The 24,618-nt window shown below is 40.8% G+C and overlaps 1 protein-coding gene across 2 annotated transcripts in view; it reads right to left on the reverse strand.

Moving 5' to 3' along the window:
- LCLAT1 (lysocardiolipin acyltransferase 1) overlaps window positions 1–24,390 on the reverse strand; it is a 182,117-nt gene extending 157,727 nt beyond the window's left edge. The window contains exons 1-2 of one of the 2 annotated variants that reach the window (XM_080814867.1): window positions 24,248–24,359; window positions 6,210–6,345 (exon numbers count right to left, since the gene is read on the reverse strand). The gene's annotated coding sequence lies outside the window, so the exon portion shown is untranslated. Of the gene's footprint in view, window positions 1–6,209; window positions 6,346–24,247 lie in introns of both variants that reach the window. The other variant, XM_080814866.1, reaches the window with a different exon arrangement.
- Window positions 24,391–24,618: the final 228 nt, after the last annotated feature.

Below are 24,618 nucleotides of genomic sequence, written 5' to 3' on the forward strand. Positions count from 1 at the left end.
CACAACTCAACCACAAAAAGACAAACAACTTTTTAAAATGGGCAAAGAATGGGGCATTTGGGTGGTTTAGCTGGTTGAGCATCTTGACTCTTGATTTCAGCTCTGGTCATGATCTCAGCGCCTCACGTCCAGCTCCACACTCAGCACAGAGCCAGCTTGAGAGTCTCTCTCCCTCTCCATCCCCCCTGCTGCAGCTCATGCTCCCACCTTAAATAAATAAATAAATAATCTTTTAAAATGCACTAACAATGTAAATAGACATTTCTCCAAAGACAATATACAAATGGTCACTAAGCACATGAAAAGATGCTCACAGTCACTGTCACTAGGGAAATGGTAATCATAACCACGGTGAGATAGCACTATATACCCAACAAGGATGGCCAAATTTTAAAAATGGAAAATAACAAGTAATGGTGAAGTCATGGAAAATGTGGAACCCTTAAACATTACTGGTGAGAATATGAAACACAGCTGCTATGGAAAACAGGTTGGCAGTTCCTCAAAAAGTTAAATATAGAATGACTAAATCACCCAGCAATTCCATTCCTAGGTATCTACCAAGAAGGACTGCAGAAACAGGTACTCAAATACTTGTCCACAAATGTTTACAAAAGCAGCATTATTCACCATAGCCAAAAGGTAGAGACAACTCAAATGTCCATCAATGGATGAATGGCAAAACCAAGTGTGGTATCTACATAGGAAATACTACTCGTCCTTAAACATGCATCAAGTACTGATATATACTACAATGTGGATAAACCTTAAAAACATTATGCTAAGTAAAAAAAAAAAAAAAAAAACCAGACTCAAAAGATCACATATTATATGATTCTATTTATGTGAAATATCCAGAATGGGCAAATCCAGAGACAGAAAGCAGACTGGGGGGGCTGGGGAAAAAAAGAGAAGTAACTGCTTAAAGGTACAGAGTTTCCTTCTGAGTTAAATAAGTGTTTTGGAACTAGACAGAGAGGTGGTAGTAGCACAACACTGTGAATGTACTAAATGCCACTAAATGATTTGCTCATTTTAAAATGGTTAATTTCAGGATATGTGAATTTTAATCTCAATTAAAAGAAAAAATCAACAGAAAGCTACCAAAGGTCACAGCCTTTTTTCCAAGTATCCAGAGTGGAGGTCATTCATAAAAACTGATTGTTAAGCCATAATGGAAATCTCAATTTTATAGGACACATTTTCTGATTACTATGCAATAAAACTAAGAATTTATAATAAATTCAAAACAAAGAACCCTAATGATTTAGAATATTTAAACTCACCTAAATAATGAAAAAAAAAATTAAGGATAAACAAAACTTGTAGTTCTCAAACTTTGGTGTGTATCCAAATGACCTGGGGAGCTTGTTTAAAACTAAGAAGTTCTACGTATATATGTATATATAGTTTCCCACAGCTGCTATAACAAATTACCTGGTAGCTTAAAACACCAAAAATGTATTCTTTCACAGTTATAGAAGCTAGAAGTATGAAATCAGTGTTAGTAGGCCAAAATCAAGGTGTCAATGAGTCTACCTCCCTCCAAAGGCTCTAGGGGAGAATCCATTCCTTGCCTCCTTCAGCTGCTGGTGGCTGCCAGAAATCCCTGCCTTGTGGCCCCATCATTCCAATCTGTCTCCTTGGTCATCACATTGCCTCCTACTCTTCTGTGTTTGTGTATAATCTTTTTCTGCCTCCCTCTTAAAGGATATATGTGATTGTCTTTGGGACCCACCCAGATAATCCAGAATAACTTCCCACTTCAAGATCCTCAACTTAATCATATCTGCAAAGACCCTTTTTGGCCATATAAATAACATTCACACGTACCAGGGATCAGAACTTAGATCTCGTTTTGGAGTCGACCAAAGCGCATCTCCTTAAAAACATATGCCAAATCTTTTGATCAGGAATTAGATAATCTTATTAGTCTCTAGATTTTATAATGCAACATCACAGCCTTCTGACCCTCAGAACTACAAACACTATCTGAAATTAACTCGGGAATCTATCACAAGGTGTGCAGAGACTATCACAGCGGCACCCATTTGTCTCTCGCGAATATGTTTCTTTTTTTTTTTCTTAAGATTTTATTTATTTATTTGACAGAGAGAGAGATCACAAGTAGGCAGAGAGGCAGGCAGAGAGAGAAGGGGAAGCAGGCTCCCTGCTGAGCAGAGAGCCCGATGTAGGGCTCAATCCCAGGACCCTGAGATCATTACCTGAGCTGAAGGAAGAGGCTTAATCCACAGAGCCACCCTAGTACCCCAGGAATATAAATCTTACATGTCTACTTTACTGTAAATATAAATGAATTATTCTCAAATTTTGTACTCTCTCCTGAACAATCTACATGCACACATCTGGCACGCATACTCAACAATAAATTGAGTTTTCTTTCACTTCTACATTGGTAAGGAGGGGTCTTTTTGTTGGCAGGACTTTCCTTATTTCTCAACTCATGTTACAGAGTTGGGTAATAATGAATTACATTTTTTAAATTAATTTGAAATGAACTACTTTCCCAAAACAGCAAAATTTATTTTTATCTTCTAAATTTTTCCAGACAAATGATTTCAAGGCCTACTAGCCCATGAATCTCCTCTAGAATCAAGTAGTTTTCATTTCATAGAATCAAAATAAACTCCAGATGAATTAAAGAGGTTTTTGTAAAATATGAAAGCATTAAGAATTAGAAAATATAACAGAAAAAAAATGAGCAAAGAATCAAAACAGTCACATACATAAAGAAACTAAAAAAAAAAAAAAAAAGAAAGACAAATCAAATCAAAGCAGTGTGATGCCACATCTCCCACTACTACCTTTTCATTTAGGACAGTGATAAGATCTAGCAAAAGCGAAGGCCTGGAGAAACAGGTACCCTTAATACATACAATTACCATGAGTAAAACTGACAGAGCTCTTTTGAAAAGGCAAATACATTTTTACCTAATAATTCTACTTCTAATCCTACATAAGTGCTCATACAAGTAATATGTGTGTGTGTGTGTGTGTGTGTGTATATATGTGTGTGTGTGTGTATAAAAATGCTCACTGAAGCACAATTCGTGGGTAATAAAGTCAAAATAATATAAATGTCCACCAATGGAAAAATGCCTACATGAGGGTCTACGCCTACAATGGAAGGTAGGCAGCCAGTGAAAAGAATGATGTATACCATTCTAAGCTCTCCTTTAGAAAGCTAGCCATGGGGGGACGTGGGTGGCTCAGGTCACAATTTCCAGGGTCCTGGGATCAAGCCCCATTATCGGGCTCCCTGCTCACTGAGTCTGCTTCTCCCTTTCCCTCTCCCTGCGCTCCCCCTGCTTGTGCTCTCTGTCAAATAAATAAATAAAATATAAAAAAAGAAAGAAAGAAGAGAGAAAAAAGAAAGCTAAACATGACACATTAAGTGAAAAAAGTACTTAAAACTGGGAACTAAATTATTCTAGTTTTATTTAAGGAAAAAAATAAAACGAGCATAAATGACTACATATTAACAGAAACTGTATTTTTAAAAAAAAATCTTATCACATGGGAAAATCCTCTTAACGTTTGGTGTAGACTACAAAATTGTATAAGCAACTACATAAGCAAAAGTAGGGCAAAAGGGTTTTGAGCTGTATTTTATACATTTCTTTCTTTCAAAAATGCATAAATGTTACTTATATAATTGAAACAAAAATCAATTAACATTTTTCTATTTTACATGGGGACCCAGATGACCAATAAATCATTACTGGTCAGGAACCAACAGGACCAATTCGAACTCTACAGAATACAAGAAATTGATGTAAAATGATGTAGTGAGTTCATGTACAAAGAAGAGTTTTAAAAACATAGTCACCCAATCTTACCCAACGTAAAAGACGCTATTTCCTTCAGCTCGGTTACACTTTGAATATATTTATTCCGATGTTGCACTACTAAATATACTTTCAGACTTGTATAGTTTGAAATTTCCTTTGGTCAGTTCAGGTGACAGATAAAAAGGTAATTCTAAATTGTATTTACACCTTATTTTTAAGTGAAATTGGTATTAACCAACATGATCACCTGTCCTGATCATCTAGGTTGGCCCAAGGATGACTAATTTCAAACAACTATAGCTTCAAAGACCAGTTTTAGCACAAGTTCAGTTAGTTAAATCAATACGCTGAAGCTTTTGAGGACATATTTTAAGACACTTAGCAGATACTGGCTTCAGAAAACAGAGTTCAGATGAACTGAAGTCTTCACCGCCATCAACACCACCTTTCAGTATGTGTCCATCAACCTCCTCCATTCCTTTTAATTCGTGGGCATCGTGCCTAGAAGGATCCTCTTCCCCAGCCAATTATCAAAATCCTACCATCTCTTCAAGACCATACTCAAAATACATCTGCTCCATGAATTGCTCTTTTGAATTCTAGAAGCATTTCATTATCTGTACTGCTCATTTGGTCATCATGTGCTATTTTTATACTGACATTCTTTTCATATATTCTGACTTCTCAACTATAGTTTATAAGGAACTGGAAGATATATCCTCTATTTCCAATGCAATACACTGGACCTACACACTGAGTGGCCAATCCAGGAAACACAAGAGGTGTTTGTTTTCTTTTGTTCTATATAAAGACTGGGACAGTGTTATTAGTTTGGAAATGATGAACTATAGTGAATCTTGAACAGCTAGCCGCCTAAGGAGTGTGGGTTCCATCCTACCATAATGGAGAATTGCAAGTGCCTAAGCTCAAAAGTGATGTAGAAAAAGCAGTCCTCAGTCCACAGCTCAAAGACTGGGGGAGTTGGTAAGGTTCTAACCCTCCAATCAAGAGGGTTAGAAAAGGTTAAGTAAGGGTTTACTTTAAGGGTTACATAAAGGGTAAAGTAAGGACTTAAGAATCAGAAAGCACTGGGTTTGCCACATCTAGCTCTATTACTCTGAACAAGTTATATGACTTTTTAACAATTTCACAATTTCTTTATCTATAAAACAAGGAGATAAAACCAGAACCTACCTAGCTATAGTGAGTATTACATAAAATAACACATATCACAATGACTGACAAAGAACAAATACTGAATTCTGACACCAATTCTCTTGACACCACCTGGGTATCCTACAGTTTAATTCAATTCTGGCACACTACCTGGAGCTAGCATCAGATCCCACAGTTAAAGGGCAAGATACTCAATAAGGCTGCCCTTGCATCACACATCCCCAAGCTATCAGAACTTCTGTCTAACTTTGCTACAAATTCAAGGGCTCCCACAACCCTCCTTCAAGTGCAATAATTTGCTAGAATGACTCACAGAACTTGTTGAAAACACTACATTTAAACAATTAACAGTTTTATTATAAAGTATATAACTTGTAGGAAAAGCCCAGTGGAAGACACACATAGGACAAGGTCTAGGGGAAGAGAATGGAGGAATTCAGAACTTCCAGACCCTCTTTTTTTTTTTTAATTTATTTGACAGAGAGAGAAATCATAAGCAGGCAGAGAGGCAGGCGGGGGGGGGGGGAGCAGGCCCCCCGCCGAGCAGAGAGCCCGATGCGGGGCTCGATCCCAGGACCCTGAGACCACGACCCGAGCCAAAGGCAGAGGCCCAACCCACTGAGCCACTCAGGCGCCCCCCAGACCCTCTCTTGGAGAAATTCAGGCGTCACCCTTACAGCAGGTCCATGTGTTCTCCAGCCTGCAAACTCCAGTGGTCCCAGAGTTTATATAAGGGGTTTCATTACGTAGGCATGGTTGATTAAATCATTTATGCATGAATGAACTCAATCTCCAGTTGTCTCCTCACCCCAGAGATCAAGAGGTGGTAAAGTTCCAACCCTCTAATTGATAGCTAAGTCTTTCCCAGCCCCTCCCTTGAAACTATCTAAGGGCCCATCCTAAGTCACATGATTAGTATAAACTCAGGTAAGTTAAAGGGGGCTCATCATGAATAATACAAGATACTCCTACCACTCAGGAAATTCCAAGTGTTATTGAAGCTCTATGTCTGGAACCAGGGACAAGAACCAGACAGTCTTTATTGTATCACATGCACAATAAATGGAAGCTATTATTTCAGAAACCTAGTAGTAGACTATTAAAATAATGCAAGCATAAAGATGAGAAGGGGAAAAAAACATCAAAAACATTACAAAAGAAGCAATAGAAAAAAGTGGGGTAGGGGGCTTGGGTCAAATTGAGTAGTATAATGATTCAAACCTGGACGACTCAATGGAGAGAAACACACATCCAAGGGAACTGAGGATGGGATTGAGGATGAACTTAGTGTTAGCCAAGTTGGGAAGGAAGGCAGCAACCAGAGATTTTGAATGGACACAGACAGATGAACGTGCACCTAGAGACAGAGGAGGACATAGCAGAATCAGTTCTCAAAGTTTTCCCCATAGATAAGATTCCCTACTCACCCCCCAAAGGAAGCCCTCATTACTCAAGGGAGGATACTTGTTAGTGGTGTCACATAACCATCTACAGGATTTAAATAAAAGCAAATTACTTCACTCAGCAGAAAAATTAATGGCTGAAATCTACAACATATTCCATGGTGGCTCAGTCCGTTAAGTGTCTGCCCTTGGCTCAGGTCCTGATCCAAGGGTCCTGGGATCGAGTGCCGCATAGAGCTCCTTGCTCAGTGGGGAGCCTGCTTCTCCCTCTGCCTGCAGCTCTCCCTGCTTGTGCTTGCCAACGCGCGCGCTCTCTCTCTCTCTCTGACAAACAAATAAATAAAATCTTTTATAAAGAAATATTTTGGACTCAAATGGTACTTCATTTTTAACATAAAGATTCAAAAAGAATCGCATTACCAAATAGCAAACTGAAATGCTGGTCTTGTTCTTCGACAAAAAAGGACCATTTTTTTTACCTAACAACAGGAAATTTATAATGCATCTCACAGAAGTGTTTATTTTTTCAAAGAAAAGTTTATGGAACAACCATAGAACATTTCAACAACACAACATAAACAGAACAACTATCATCAATTCAGAAAAGCTTAATGCTCAGATACATGAAGCAAGATAAACACTTCAGGCACAGACACCATTACACAGACTTACTCAAAGCTTTTACAGCCGGTCCAGCTTTTAGAAAGTACACTCAATACCTACAAACTGCCATGTTAATGACCCATAGTTCAAAAGGATCACAATTTATTCTTCCATACAATGTACATATTATAGAGGCTGTTTTTAGGCAGTTAGGCTTGAACAATGGAAATGTGATCAAGGCAAAAGGGCCTCCGGTGGCCCCCTGGCTGAATACAGACGGGCCCATAATGGACCCACCTCAGAAAATCCACAGGCCCTAACTGAGGGCTACTTACAATCAGACAGTTACCAAAAAATTTCTGTAAGTCACCATACCTCCTCACCCCCTTGAGAAACAGCCACCCTCTGCCCAACCACCAGCACCTAGTGGCAGACAGCCTCTCAGTAAACTTGTCTCCTTTGTTCTGTCTTGGGTGAATCCTTTCACTGCTTGGGCCACCGGCCCCCACCCAATCATTGCGGCACATCTGGAGACCCCCAACCAATCCAGAGAGACACCATACGTATCATCTCATCCTCTTGTTGCTAGCATCCTGGAACAGAGTCCCAACTCTTTTAGCCAGTGAGGGTAACAAATGGGAGAAGAAAGGGAAAGCAGAGTTTGGGAACATACCGGGCTAGTCAGATGGTTCATGGTATCAAAAGGCTATAATGGGCCTATGGAACGGAGATATTCCATACTGACTAGATTAATGAGCAGGTTTATTGACTCGGGAATCTGGGAGGACTGTGCTGGGTACAGTACTAAGTAAGGACGGGAATGACAGAAGAGTGCAGTAAGAGCCCAATGTGTCCCATGTCCCCAAGTTCCAGACTGAAAGCAAGGCAGCAATGTTACAATCCTCCAGGTCCTCAGAACTTTGGTTTTTCCCAGACAGCAACAGCCCCAGCCAGAATATGGACAGTGAGGACAAAATCTAAGCCTAGTTCCCAACATCCACGAGGAATGGGATAAGGGGCAGCTCCCCCTACCCACACTCCATAACACTGGGTGTATTCAAGTTCCAAAGATGGCTAAAACCTTCCTAAAACCTTCCTAAATAAAGCAGGCATGACACACTCTCCCCACTTCCTGGACTCTAAGTCTAAAGTCAAACTACAAAGACCATTTTATTTTGCATGAAACTTTAAAATATATTTGCATTAGGCAGACTGCTACTTTTGTTTAGAGTAGTACTTAATTCCACTATAATATGTAAACCAATTATAACTATAGATAGTTATCTACCTATGTATAAACTCCCTGTTCAGATGCAAGGCATTTTGCATTGAGGCTTATTTCCATTATCCTAAGCTAAGAGTAGCTGAGGATGCTCTTGGCTTGAACCATCCCCCAACTTGCTCCAATTACATAACCTACAAAAAACCAAGGTCTTCTCCCAAACCACTGCTAATTTTTGAGGGGCTTAAATTCTCTCAGCCTCTGAAGAACCCCTCTTCTAACTCAACCAATTCACCAAGTCTACCCTGTTCCCAACAACTGAACCCCCCCCCCAAGCTCCAAAAAATTCTCAAGTAAAACATTTGTTAAATACTGAGGGTCAGAGGGAACGGTCAATTTAAATAACAGATATCTTCGAGCCATCTTTCCAGCTCCTGCCTCTTCTTCAAACATCCAGTGTCCATACTCACCCAAAAATTACCTTTGAAACGCCAAACGGTTATCCTGAGGTTAAGCAAAATTCAGCCCTTTCACCTCTACTCGCTGGCGAGCACACCCACATCCATCAAGGTGCTGAGTTCTAAATTTAGCCTTCCATCTATCAGAATCCACCCTCCACATTTTTTTAAGGCCAAAGGGTAATATTTCTGTTACCTTGTTAAGCCATATTTCCAGCCCTAATGCTGCTTCTTAGTACAAAGGAAGGCAGAACAGGGTCTCCTCAATGTTTACTGAATTGAATTACCAGGCCACTTTCTGAGTAATTGCTCACCAGATCAAACTGTATATTTCCCTCTCTCCGAGCAGAAAGGTCACTTGCACGTTAAAAGTACCCTCAATTCCAAAGCAACTATTATTACCAGTTGCTTTGCTGCATTCTTTCCAACTATTGCCAGTGAAATCTATGACCTAACAACCAAGTAAAAAGTCCCCTCATTTTTTGTTGTTGTTGTTGATACAAATTAAGAAATTAAGTCTCAGGGGCACCCGGGTGGCTTAATCACTTGGGCATCCAACTCGGGTCATGATCTGGGGGTCCTGGGATCCAGCCCTGTGTTGGGCTCTGTGCTAGGTACGGGGTAGGGTTGGGTTTCTTTCTCCCTCCCTCTCTGCTCCCCTCCTTGCTCATGCTCAGTCTATCTCTAATAAATAAAACATTAAAAAAAAAAGAAGAAATCAAGTGTCAGGGAAGTAAAATTAGTTATCCATAGCCTTCTGATAACAAAAAGCGGAGTTCTGAAGATGTGGGAGGTACTGTAAGAAGTGTTACTTGCGACATCTCTTTTAATTCTCACACCTCCCAACTGCCATAGGAGAAAACAGCACCATGACCCCTCACTGCAGTGGGTAAACAGGTTAAAAAATAAAATCCCCTGCTCCAAGTCTCTATGACAGTAAGTGCTACCATGGGATTCAAGCCCAACAGGCTAAATTCAGAGTTCATGCTGTTAATGGATAATTTAAACAAACAAAAAGATAACACTGAGCCTTCCCTACAAATATAAATTAACATCTATGATTTTATTTAACTCATTAATTACAGAACAAATAAAATGCTTTATTTGGGGGCGCCTAGGTGGCTCAGTGGGTTAAGCCGCTGCCCTCGGCTCAGGTCATGATCTCAGAGTCCTGCATCAGGCTCTCTGCTCAGCAGGGAGCCTGCTTCCCTCTCTCTCTCTCTGCCTGCCTCTCTGCCTACTTTTGATCTCTCTGTCAAATAAATAAATGAAATCTTTAAAAATAAGTAAATAAAATAAAATAAAATGCCTTATTTGGTTCGAAAGTGACTCCAAAGAGCACAAACATATAGGCAATCACAAATAGTGAAACAAATCTGCTTCACAGATCCAAAACTGCCTTCTTTCAGAAAAGAGGAAAAGAAATCAATTGTATCTCTAACCAAAAAAAAAAATCCACTTGCATGTCTAAGGACAAGAATAACCTGTATTGCTGTCAGGTACTCACAATTCTCAAAGTTGTAAAATAAATGAAAAAAAAAAAACAATAAAAACTGAAGAAAAGTGCTACAGGAAACTACAGGAAAAGTGCTCTAGATATCACCTAATTTCTAAAGAAGACCCCCAGTAATCCTTTTGGTTACTCAAAGATTTTCACAGATTTTTCTTACATAGCTCTCAACCACTATCCATAATGCCTATTCCTCCTCTTAGAAAAGAATCCACAGCTTCAATATCTCTGACAACCTCCAGAAAAACTGAGGCTTCTCCAGAAACCTAATTTTTCAATAAGATACATTTTTCTCTATCACACACTAGTCAGAAATTTAGATTCACTATGAATTTATATATAAATATGTGTGTGTGTGTGTGTATATATACACACACACACACACGCTTATATATAAATACAGAAATAATCTGTTGGATTGCCAAACTTCTTAGAAGATCTAGAACTACTGAGAGTTTGGTTTTACTGAACAATGAGACACAAAATTATTCTCTGGAGAAATAAAGACCCAGTTAAACTATCACTTTCAAGTAACTGACCTAAAATTAACTTCTTAAGTATCTTACTGGCCAATTTATATTTCTTAATTTCCACCCTATGTTTTTCCAAAAAAAAAAAAAAAAAATCCCAGTCCAACTTCTGCCTCTGGTAAAATCAATAAGATATACTACCCCCCTACTATTTCCAGCTAAGTGTAACTAAAAACCCTGGACATCATATAGAAGACAACCAAAAGAGGACTCTGAAGGTGGAGAGAGGAAGGCACACCAGCTGGGGACCAGGGACCCATGGAACAACAGGGTGCTGAGTTCCCTGGGTTTTCCTTTTGCATCGTAAGGACGTGGAGGTGAAGAAGCCCATTATCCAGAAATGCCAAAGGGGGTTAGACAAAAAAGTCTCTGCTCTTTCAAAGGACCAAGAAAAGAGCAACAGAGCAAGACAGAAAACTTTTAGACGATAACTACTGCACTCTAGCCAAAAAATCACAGACATAACTGTGGCCCATCCCTACCCATGACAGCACAGGCCAGGTAGGGAGCCTAAACTTTCCCTCTCACCAGGCTGTAATGTCGTGCCTCAACATGACCTCCTTCCCTTATACAATCCCTGGCCCCTTCAGGGATCATATCAAAGGCTGGACCTTCTTCCCTGCCAGGTGGGTTTAAAGACCCCCTTCCCCAGCCACACAGTGTCTACGGAGAGCATCTGGAAAGCCTGGACATATATTCCCGTGACAGTTACAAGGCACTCCTTCCCATCCCCATGGAGGTGGTAGATGAAAGGCCGGATAGAGAGGTAGGACTTTCACCACCCTCCAGGTTAGGAAGGCCATCCCCTCCCAGCAGTGTCCAGAGATCCATGGAAGGGGGGAGGGGGGACAGTGAAGGATACAGAGTAGTATTCAGGGGTGGCCTAGAAGGGAGCTGAAATGCCCACCTCTGCCAGCAGCAATGAGGAATCCCACTTTGTGTGTCAATGGACCAATTCCTGGAAAGCATACAATTCACCCAAAATGAAATAGATCATTTATAGCCCTGTAACTGTTAAGGAAATTGAACTCATAATTAAAACCTCCAGAAAAAGAAATCTCTTGGCCCAGATTGTTCCATCAGAGAATTATACCAAATTTTTAAAGAGGAATTATCACTTCCAGAAAACGCAAGAATAGGGAGTATTTTCCAATTCCATTTACAAAGCTAGTATTACCTTGACACAAAAACCAGAAAAAGATAGTTAAAAAAAAAACTACAGACCATTACATGAATATAAACACAAAAATCCTTAACAATGTATTAGCAAATAGAATTCAGCAGTACATTAAAAGCTGAATTTAGGGCGCCTGGGTAGCTCAGTTGGTTGAGCGACTGCCTTCGGCTCGGGTCGTGACCCCGGAGTCCTGGGATCGAGTCCCACATCAGGCTCCCTGCTCCACTGGGAGTCAGCTTCTCCCTCTGATCTTCTCCCTTCACATGCTCTCTCTCACTGTCTCTCTCACAAATAAATAAATAAAATTTAAAAAAAAAAAAGCTGAATTTAATCAGAGATACATGGTTAGTTCAATGTTCAAGAATCAATCAATGTAATCCACAATATTAACTGAAAAAAAATCCACAAGGCCATACTAATCTATACTGAAAAATCAACTGATAAAACTCAATACCTGTTCATAAGAGAAACTCTCAGAAAAAAAAGGAATAAAGGAGAACTTCCTCAACTGGGTAATGAGCATCTACAAAAAACCTCCAGTAAACATTACTACACTTGATGATGAAGACAAACTGTATAATCCCTATTACTGGGAACACGGCAGGGATGTCCACTCTCACCACTCTAATCCACCACAGTACTGGAAGTCCTAGTCAATGCAAGGAGCAGGAAAAGGAAATAAAAGCCACAGAGAAAGAAGTAAAACTCCTATTTGAAGATGACATGAGTTTTCCAGAGAAAACTACTTTTAAAGACTCCCAGAACTAATAAATGAGTTCACCAAAGCTGTAGATACAAGATAAACATTTTATTTTTTTTTAAAGATTTTATTTATTTATTTGACAGAGAGAGAGATCACAAGTAGGCACAGAGGCAGGCAGAGAGAGAGGGGGAAGCAGGCTCCCTGCCGAGCAGAGAGCCCGAGATGCCAGGCTCGATCCCAGGACCCTGAGATCATGACCCAAGCTGAAGGCGGTGGCCCAACCCACTGAGCCACCCAGGTGCCCCAAGATAAACTTTTTTTTTTAAAGAATTTAATTATTTATTTGACAGAGATCACAAGTAGGCAGAGAGGCAGGCAGAGAGAGAGGGGAGGAACCAGGCTCCCCACTGAGCAGAGAGCCTGATGCGGGGCTCGATCCCAGGACCCTGGGATCATGACCCGAGCCGAAAGCAGAGGCTTAACCCACTGAGCCACCCAGGCGTCCCCCGCCCAAGATAAACATTTTAAAAAGCAACTGCATTTCAAGTGAAAAGGCAACCTACACAAAAAAATTTTCATCATTTATCATATATATAATATATATACACACATATATACACACACACACACATACACATATATATGTATATATATGGGGCCTGGATCAAGAACATAAAGAACTTTACAACTCAGTAGTGAAAAGGCAAATAACCTAATTTAATATTTTATTTATTTATTTGACGGAGATCGCCAAGTAGGCAGAGAGGCAGGCAGAGAGAGAGAGGGAAGCAGGCTCCTCGCTGAGCAGAGAGCCTTATGCGGGACTCAATCCCAGGACCCTGAGATCATGACCTGAGCTGAAGGCAGAGGCTTAACCCACTGAGCCACCCAGGCACCCCAGCAAATAACCTAATTTAAAAAATGGGCAAAGGATCTGAATAAACATTTCTCCAAAGAAAATATACAAAGTGACTAACAAGCACATGAAAAGATGTCTGACGACATTTGCCATCAGGGACACGCAAATCAAAACCACAATGACATCACCTCACACCCACTAGGATATTATAATATAGCTTCCCTAGAATGTCCCTATAATCAAAAAGACAGATAATAATAAGTGTTGGTGAGGCTGTAGAGAAATGGGAACACTCACACACTGCTGATGGGATTGTAAAACAGTAAAGCCTGGAAGAGTCTAGCAGTTCCTCAAAAGAATAGAGTAAGATGAAAACAGAGAGGGAAGCAAACCAAAGAGACTCTTAACTACAGGGAACAAACTGAAGGTTGCAGGAGGGGTGGTGGGTGAGGGGATGGGGTAACTGGGAATGGACACTGAGGAGGGCACTTGAAGTAACGTGCACTGGGTGTTACATGCAACTGAGGACAAACTAAATGCTACCTCTGAAACTAATAATACACTATGTTAACTAAACTGAATTTAAATAAATTTTTTTAAAAAAGATTAAACAGGGGCACCTGGGTGGCTCAGTGGGTTAAAGCCTCTGCCTTCGGCTCAGGTCATGATCCCAGGGTCCTGGGATCGAGCCCCGCATCGGGCTCTCTGCTCAGCAGGGAGCCTGCTTCCTCCTCTCTCTCTCTGCCTGCCTCTTCATCTGCTTGTGATCTCTCTCTGTCAAATAAATAAATAAAATCCTAAAAAAAAAAAAATTTAAAAAAAAAAAAAAATAAAAAAAAAATAAAAAAGATTAAACATGTTTACCATATGACCCAGAAATTTAACTCCTAAGTATATACCAAAGAAAAATTAAAACGTATACCTATACAAAAACTTGTACTTGAATGACCATAGCAGCATTACTTGTAACAGCCAAAAAGTGATCATCAACTGATCGATGAATAAATAAAATGGGGCCTATCCATACAATGGAATACCTATCAGCCATAAAGATGACGCACTGATTCATGCTACAACAGGGATGAACCTTGAAAACATGTTGAGTGAAAGAAGATAATCACAAAAGACCACATACTGTATGATTCTACTTACATGAAATGTCCAGAATAGGCAAATACATAAAGACAGAAAGTAGATTAGATCTTATTTAGGGCCAAGGCTGGGAGAAAGGGGAGTGTCACTGCTAATGAACAGAGGACTTCTTTTTGAGATGATGAAAATGTTCTAAAATTAATTGTGGTGATGGTTATACAACTCAATGAATATATTAAAAATCACTACCAAATCCACGGCTGAAGTCTTTGTAGAAATTAACAAGGTGATGTTAAAATTCATATGGATATGCTCGGGAACCTAGATTAATCAACACAAACTTGAAAAAGAAGAACAAAGTAGAAGGACTCATACTTCCTGATTTCAAAACTTACCACAAAGCAACTGTAATTAGGACAATGTGGCACTAGCATAAAGACAGACATATAGATCAATGCTATACAACTGAGAGTTCAGAAATACACTCATTTGTCTATATAACCACAATATGACCCAGCAACTGCACTCCTGGGCATTTATCCCAGTGAAATGAAAACTTAAGTTCACACAAAAACCTGTACATGAATGTTCTTAACAGTTTTTATTTAACAGCCATTCACTAGAAATCACCCAACATGTCCTTCAATGGATACATCTACACCAAATACTAAGGCTCATGAGGAATACCAAGCAAGAAAAAAGAAGAAACTATTGATACATGGAACAACCTGAATGAACCTCCAGGGAATTATGCTAAGTGGAAAACGACAATCCCCAAAGGCTAAATACTGTATAATTCCACTTACATAACATTTTTGCAATGGAAGAATTCTAGAAATGACGAATACATTAGTGGTTGTCTGAGAAGGGGGTGTATGGCTAGACCACATAAGGAACCTATATGCCAAAACTCTTCTGGATCTTGGCTCTATCAATGTCAATATTCTGGCTGTAATACTGTACTACAGTTTTGCAAGATGTTACCATTGGGGAAAACTGGGTAAGAGGTACATGGGTTCCTTTTGTACTATTTCTTACAACTGCAAGTAGCTCTACAATTACCTCAAAATAAACCATCTTAAAAAGAAGGCGAAGGAGGGGCACCTGAGTGGCTCAGTCGTTGAGCATCTGCCTTTGGCTCAGGTCATGATCCCAGGGTCCAGGGATCCAGCCCCGAGTCAGACTCCCTGCTCAGCGGACAGTCTGCTTCTCCCTCTCCCACTCCCCCTGCTTGAATTTGCTCTCTCGCTGTCTCTGTCAAATAAATAAATAAAATCTTTAAAAAAAAAAAAAAAAAAGGAAGGAGGAGGAGGTAGAGGAAGACTGGACCACAGAAGAGGAAAAGGCAATGTGGCCACAGACGAAAGGACTAGAGTGCTGTGATCACACCAAGAAATGAAGGCAGTCACCAGAAGCCAGAAGAGGCAAGAACATATTCTCCCTGGAGCCTCTGGAGGCGGCACAGTCCTCCCACACTTGGACCTCAGCCACTGATTCTGATCTAAGACTTCTGGCCTCCAGAGCTGTGAAAATGTAAACTGCTGCTGTAGTAAGCCACCAAGTTTGTGGTATTTGTTACAGCAGCCACAAGAAACGAATATAAATACTCATCTCCTAGAAATGTAAAGAATTAACAAATAGGTATGGAAAAGGCCCTTGAGAAGTCTGAATTGCAACTGCAAAAGAAAACCAGATACAATTTTAGATTTCTTAATTCAAATAAGAATATTAACACCTCTAATTTTTGAAAGTTAAAGAAATCTAAGATAAAGAGAAATAAACAGCTTTAGGAATATCTCTGTCCAATGCAGACTGAGTTCCCTGAAGATTAGCCCACTCAGTACACAAGAACTATTTATAACAGTAGCTCTAGGAAAGATTCAATCTTGATTAACTCTGACTTCCAAGGTATTTCTTCTCAGAAGGAAAGAAAAGGTAAATTGAGCTGGTTTCATTACAACCATAAATAAACTAAGCAAAATAAGGTTACTCCAGCACCCCCAGACTACTCTAGATTATTTCAGTCCTGCTTCTACACTTCTCTTCCATTCTTACAGAGAACAAAGCAAACATTATTCTCCCTTTAATTTAATCAACTGGTCCTAATTAGCAGCCATGCTGAAAAAACAATTTAAGTTTAAATTTAAATTTGTAGTTATTCACATTTAAAGTATGTTACTCCCATAATTCACAAACTTTCCAGTTCGAATACATCATAAAACATCATTATGTGTATGTTTATAACACAAACAATAAAACCAGTAATACGTTTTACTGAATTTTAGATGATATAATGACACGTGTGAGACTATTAAGAGAGCCAAAACAATCACCACACAGGAAAGGAGAAAAGGGCAAAAGGATCTCTCATTTGAGACTCCCACATAGGGTGCCTGGGTGGCTCAGTTGGTAAAGCGACTGCCTTCGGCGCAGGTCATGATCCTGGAGTCCCCGGATAGAGTCCAGCACCATGCTCCCTGCTTATTAGCAGGGAGTCTCCCCCGACCCCCCCCCCATCTCATGCTCTCTCTCCCTCTCTCGCCTGCTCTCTCTAAAATAAATATATAAAATCTCCAAAAAGACAAAAAAAACTTCCACATCATAGGGTAGTTGGATGGCTGTCAGTTAAATGCCTGACTCTTGATTTCAGCTCAGGTCATGATCTCAGGGGCATGACATTGAACCCCACATGGGGCTCCCTGATGGGCATGAAGCCCAGAAAGAGATTCTCTCTCTCTACCCCTCCTACCCCATCCCCCCCCAAAAAAGAAAAAGCTCCCACATTACAGAATCATCCTAAGCAGCTACAGCAAACTATGTTCAACATGGATATTCAGAAACTTTGAGCATAACTTGTAATATAAAGCACACTCTTATTCAAATAATAATCTTACACATAAAACCACATAAATAGAGTATATTTTAAATTTAAAGTGAATTAAAACAGGCATTACAGCAGACCCTGGAACTAGACTGCTTAAATTCAAACACATGTTACTTCACCTTTCTGGCCCCAGTTTCCTCAAAGGTAAAATGAAGATTATAATAGTATTCATCTCATAGAAGAATTAAAGGAACCACAAACTTAATGCACTTGGAACTTAACCCAGTATGTAGTAAGCACTCAACAAATATTACCTGTATATAATTATTATTAATAACTACTAGAAGAGACTGTCACCATGACTGCCTATGGGCCTCATGTTTCACAGATGTCATGCTTACCTTTCATTATAGAAAATCTAGAGGTGACAAGAGATGACTCTCAGTGATCTTTGGAGAGAAGGCACTAATTCACCCCCCCTAGACAGTAAACTCAAGGACAGGAATCATGTCTTATATGACTCTGTCCCCACCACCAAGTTCATGGTGTCCAAAAATATTCAAGGTAAATAAATAAAAATGTTGGTGTTCAAGCAGCTCCTAGTTACCATCATTTTCTTCTGTAAACCCACATAGGCATTTTTTTTTTATTTAAAGGCTACACAATAAAAAGAAAACATAATTCTAAGAAAACATCCGTATGACAACAACAGGATGGCAGAAATAATAAGAGCCACAGACAAAGCTGGCTTCCCCAAGGTACCTGAACACTCCTGTGGGGAAAGAGTTGCTGTCTGAGCTAAAAATCACCTTTTTCCCTCCACACTCTGGGTCACACAGAACTCTACGAATGGCTGCCACCACTCTCTTCTCCCCCTCATTCTCTTATTCCTAATTTCCATCATTTGCCTTGTGACACCTATGGAGAGCAGCTCACCAACACTCAAAATTCCTGCTTCTCCCAAGGGGATTAACTATAAACTTAAAACATAAAGTGGAGGCGAGCTCTTATTTGAGTTGGAAAACAATGGGTAGCTTAAGTCTTCCCTTTACTGTCCCCAGAACAGCAATCTACTTCCTGGGAGGAAGTGAACAATTTCATTTTTCAGAAACCTCAACTGTGAAAGACTGCTGATAAAGTGGTTAATCCCTCCAGGTCAGCTTTCACTGATGGTGCCCCTCAGATATTCCTTCATTTGCCTCCAGGGTAATCACAGTAGGATCGTCATGTTCCCACTGCCAGAGAGAGGACTAGGTAAAGGGGCAATGAACACTGTCAAATCAAGCTGAAGTTCACCACAGCCTTTTGTGAGCTTTACCCCATGACTACAGGGAACTCACCACAGGCTTTCCTCAGCTCCACTCTTACATCCAAAACCTTGCAGCCAAAGGGATCACAGTAGTCCTCATTATCCAAGAGCAATTAGCACGGAATGGAAAAAAACCACACAGTGATTTCTCTTAAACAGGGGCATTATACAATGATGAGAAAAGAGTGGGTTTGGGCACCTGGGTGGCTCAGTGGGTTAAGCCTCTGCCTTCAGCTCAGGTCATGATCTCAAGGTCCTGAGATCAAGCCCCACATCAGGCTCTCAGCTCAGCAGGGAGCCTGCTTCCCCGCCGCCCCCCCAACCCCCGCATCTGCCTCTCTGCCTACTGGTGATCTCTCTCTATCTCTCTCTGTTAAATAAACAAATAAATAAAATCTTTTTAAAAAAGAGAGAGAGAGACTAGGTTAGAATTTCCCCCTCAAAAATGAAACACAATATAAATCAATTTATTTTCATAATGTATCCGATATTAACGAAAATTTAGGTTACACTTGCAAGTACACACCAATTCTTAGGACAAGGAATTAACAAGGAATTGGGACGTAACTTTGTAGCCAAATTGTAAAACTGCATGATATGAGAACCTTGATTTCACATTTGCCTTTTACAAGACAATTAAAACAAAAGAAAAATTCTAGGTTTCATCATTAATTCCTGTGAAGCCTCTCATGCTTTTTTCAATTCTTAGAAAGCATTTTTTCCATCATTCCTGATGGGTTTCCTCATCAAAATTGGCTTAACATTGCCAAATTCTCACTAGCATCCCTTTAAAGAATAACAGAAAGTGCAGAAATATTAGGTGTGCAACTTGGAATTTTACATATACATACACCCACATAACCTCCACCCAACTCAATATACGGGACATTTCCAACACTCCAGAAGGTTCCTGAATGAACCACTATTCTGACTTCTATCACCAGGAAATAGTTGTACCTTATTTCTGGACTTCATTTAAATGGAATCATGTGGTATGCAATCTTTTGTCTACAAAACCCATCCATGTGGCTGTATCGGTAGTTCATTCATTAACTTCTTTTGTAATGTCCTCTTTTATAAATATACCACAATTTACTCATCCATTCTGCTGCTAATGTACCTGAGGTTTTATCTAATTTTTAGTTATTATGAATAAAGGTTGTATGAACATTTTTTTACCTTTTTTCTGGTAGACCTATACATCCCTTCCTCTTGAGTATATACCTAGGAATGGTATATACTCAAGATGGATGTTTTAATGGGTAAGATTAGACACAGCCACAGTTTTCCAAAATGATTGTACATTCCCACCAACATATACAAGATTCAGTTGCTCTACAATACTGGCATTAATAATCTTTTTAATTTTAGCCATTCTGGAAGGCATGTAGTAGCAGGTCACTGTTTGAATTTCTATTTCTCCATTGGGAGTCTCCATCTGGGACTAATAATGTTGAACACCTCTTTATATGCATACAGACCATTCAGAGATCCTCTAGTAGAAAGTGCCTGTTCGGAACTTTTGCACATGTTTTAAATTGTCCTTTTATTAATTTTATACATACAAACACACACACACACACACACACACACACACACACACACTCTGGGTAGGAGTCCTTGGGCTGATATATGAATTCCAAATTTCTTTTTCCAGTCCGTATCTTGCCGTGCATTCTCTTAATGGTATCTTAAGTGGAGAGATGTTCTCAATTTTAATGAAGACTGACATCAAATTTTATCAATCATTGTTACAGTCATTGCTTTCAGAGTCCTTTTTTAAAGAAATTTAGTCTAATAGTACTAGAGTACTAGTTCTCTGAGTTGTGCTTACGGTTTGAACAGTTCTCAACCTTGCTCTGAACGCATGAAATCCTGCATCTCTGCAAGGTTTCCAGCTTCACCTTGCAGTCCATTTAGAATGCATTCATTTATGTTATGTTGTCAGATGCTAGACAACTCTAGTGTTCTGAATGATCAGTTTTACAACTAGAGAATTCATTTGTGATTATTTCCATATTATAATGGACTTCTGTACAAGTGTATTAAAAACCTAACATAAAAATAAATGAAAAAATCCTCTAATACCTATTATTCTAACATTTTACCCCAACATACGTTAGATGATTCTTCCCTGTCATTTTGAGTGGCTTTGCTCCAGTGGAGCCAACCTTTTCACTAGACCCTGTTGACTTTTATGACATAATTGAGTTTTCTGTAGTCTATGAAACCAGAAGCCTACAGGAAGTTATAAGCCTGGTTCTATTAAATCTTACTGACCCCAAAACCTCAAAGAGTTTACAATCCTCCCAAAACCCAGTAACAAAGAACTTTCTGCTCTATCCTTTTCTTGAATTAATGAACAGTATCTCCAATCTGCAACCATATTGTTCCCAAAAAAGCAAAACAAAACAAAACAAAAACAAAACACCTGACTCTTTACTTGCTTAGCAAGTGTTCCACTCTCCCACCCTATAATTCTTCACACCCAATCAATCTTCCCTTCTGCTTTCAAAATGCATGTGGTGGACTCTGAACTCTACTCTGGCAGTGGATGCCCCAGTGCACTCCCTCGCCACCTCTTGCTTGGAGTACAGAAACTGTCCTTAGCTAATCTCTTTACATTCTTTCACCCTGTCACCACCAGTCATCTCTCCAGAACATAAATCTGATTGTATTACTCATTTGATTAAGATTTTTCTACAGGTCCCACTGCCCATGTGATAAAGTCCCTCTCTCAGCTGAGAATTCACTATCTTTCCTGTGTTCTTTCTCAGCAACTTCTGTAAAACTCTGGTCTCACCCTTGGACACCCATGCTCTCTTTCACCCTGACTCTCCGCTGCTAACTCCTTTGACTGAAAGCACTTTCTCCTTTACCCTGCAGTCAGCTCCCTTCCTCTCTTGGTCAGGGCCCCCACAACAAAACCAACTGTTCTCTCGTATGTGTTCCCACAGCTCTCTTTACCCACCACAACTACATTTGAGTCCTTCTCAGACTGCCTCAGTTAATTATTTATTTGTTTGTCTCATTCACCAGTCTACAAATTTCTGGACCTGGGACTTCTCCCTGGACTTCCTGAATGATAAGGTCAGGAATTAATCTTCACACGCCAAAGACTTGGCAGGACAATTCCATAAAGGTTCAAAGAATGAATAAATGTCCAAGCCGCTTTTATTCATATCCTTTTATTTTTTCTATAAATAGAGTTGACTACTGTATGCCAACACGTCAAAGCAATGAACCTAACATAAGTTTTCTTTCAAAAGTAACCCACCAAGTTAGAGTTTAATAAAAACTAAAATTTTCCTTATTATTGCTTCCTGTTAGAAATTAATCAACTCTTTGTTCTGAAATGCTTTTTTAAAATAAAGGGCATTAAATAAATAAATAGATAGATGGCATCAAAAGTAGGTTGAATATACCACTTAACCAAAGTAACTGTAATCATCACCATATAAATCACTATTGGATGCCAATGGAATGAATGAAACATGGTTATTACTTATACAATACAACCAAAGGATCACAAACAAAATACTTCATTGAAAAATGTGTTCCTATGTATCCCCTTAACACATAACAAATCCGAATGATACAGGAAGATGGTATGCACAGTGGTTAAGAACACAGTTATTTAATTTGTGCCTCAGTTTCCTCATCAGTAAAAACAAAGAGGAGAAAGTAAGTACTTCACAAAGTTGCTAGGTGACTGAGTCTGCACGGACAACGTCCTTGGCTGAGTAACCGTAGGGTAAGAAATGTCAACTGTTACCCCTATATTTTTCACTTTTGTAAGCCCTTTCATATATATCATCTTGGTTTTCCTCACAAAAGTACAATGAGAGGAGCACCTGGGTGGCTCAGATAGTTAAGTGTCTGTCTTCTGCTCAGGTCATGATCCCCGGGTCCTAGGACTGAGTCCCATATCAGGCTCCCTGCTCAATGGAGAGCCTGCTTCTCCCTTTCCCTCTGCTTCTCCCTCTCCCTCCTCTGCTCCCCTTGCTTGTGCAAACTAGCTCTGTCAAATAAATAAATAAAATCTAAAAAAAAAAAAAAAATACAACGAGATTGTCTGGACAAGTAATGCTTTGCCCATTTCAGAGGTAAGATACTGACAAAGAGGTTATATGATTTCCCTAACATATTTTAAGTGGCAGAGTAGGAACTAGAAACCACTCCTACCGAAGCCCCAGGCCAAACTGACCAAATCACCAGGTAGCAGTGTGGAAGAAAGTCTTTTGGGTCCCCCCCCCATTATTTTCTTCTGATGGCAAGCAGCAGCCAGCCTAAATAACTGGTGGGGGCAGATGAACTAACCCACTTGCTCGGATTAAAAGGTAGGAGAAGCCTCACTTTCACAATGCCTGACACACAGTGAGCACTCCAAAGGCAGGAACTACTGATGACTGAAACACAAAGTGCTACTGTGCTTTCGCAATGACAGAACAAAGCACTCCACAAAATCAAGCCAGCTATCAAATAAAAAGTCACTTGATATTAATCTTATCTGTCACATCAAAGTACAATGTGGGAACAGGAACTTTTTAAAAAACAACTTTTATAAAATAGATAATTTTCTTTTACTCTCAAAAATCAACTGATTTGCAAAAAGGACTTCCATTAAGACACTTTTTGAAAACTAATTATATTTCATGACATATCTTTGCCCAAAAAGTAACACGAATAGACAATATTTCATCCCTGAAAGGCCTTCACCCTACTTTCCATTACTTCCCTAGGCTTAATCCGAATCCTAAACCTCAGCCTTATCTACAGCCACGTGCACATGAATACAGTTAATGAGCTTCGAAGGCAGAGGCAATATTCCAAAGAGCCCATCTAAGCAGGAAACTGTACAAGCACAAGGAAAGATAACGTCTCTAAGACACTCAAGTGCCCTTTTTATTTCTCCTCTTCAGTGAGACGGTCGAAGCTAAGATACACCTTAACAATCAGACTCGACATCGGTTCCTGGCTGGGGCCTACCTTTTCTTTGGTGGCACTGCCACTCTGGCACCTATGGGCAGGCATCTGGCGCCTGAAGATGCACAGATTAGGGCTCGACAACCCACGCTCAAGCCTCGCACGTGGCAGAAACTTTGGGGCGTTTGCACATGTGATTCAACAATGGCAGAAACAGAGCTACGTTCAGGGCGAGACAGCTCCCAGACCCGTCCAGGTCTGGAGCAGGAACGTCTTGACATTAACCGGGAACAGGGATGGCGCTCCTGGCCCAACTAGCCCCGCAGTCGCCTAGCTCTCGCCGAGTCGGCCCGCGCGGCCCCGCGGCCCCGCGGCCCCGCAGCCCTCCCACGCCTCAGCTTGCCTCTGGGAATCGCTTCCCCCGCCTCCCCTCACCTGAGCCGGCGACGCCGCCACCTGCGTCGGGCCCCCAATTCCTGGTCAAGCGACCGTTATCGGGGTCGCAGCCCGGGGACGCCCGCAGCTCAGGTGGAAGAGTCCGTGGGGTTACTCCCCCTCCGCCACCTCGGGGATCCCCCGGCCGCCGCCGCCATTTTACCGGCGCGTAACACCTCCCCCCCACCTGACAGTTCGGGCCTCCCACCTGTGACGAACAGAGGACGTCGCGCTTCGCCGTGGGGGTCGCGTGGACGAGCTGGAGAATCGTGGGGTCACAACCTCCGAGCAGAACCCGCCGCTAATTCATCCCGAAGCGTGGAGGCGTCCGGCCCGTCGCCCTAGTAATGCGTCCAGGCAGGCTCCACCCTGATTGGCTGCGAGCGCCGTGACGCGACGGCGTCCCCGGCTGCGTGGGAAGCCCGGGTCTCCGGCGGCCCGCCCCTGCTCTCCAGCCGGGGGCACCCCGGGCGCTGGCCCGTAGTGGAGGGCTCCCTTAAAGGGGCCGAGCTCACTTCCTCGTCTGGCCTGGGGGCCATGCAGGGGCGAGAAGCAATAGCAATAAGGAGCTGCGGAGGG

This window comes from Martes martes, assembly GCF_963455335.1.
Source record: "Martes martes genome assembly, chromosome: 9".
NCBI lineage: Eukaryota > Metazoa > Chordata > Mammalia > Carnivora > Mustelidae > Martes > Martes martes.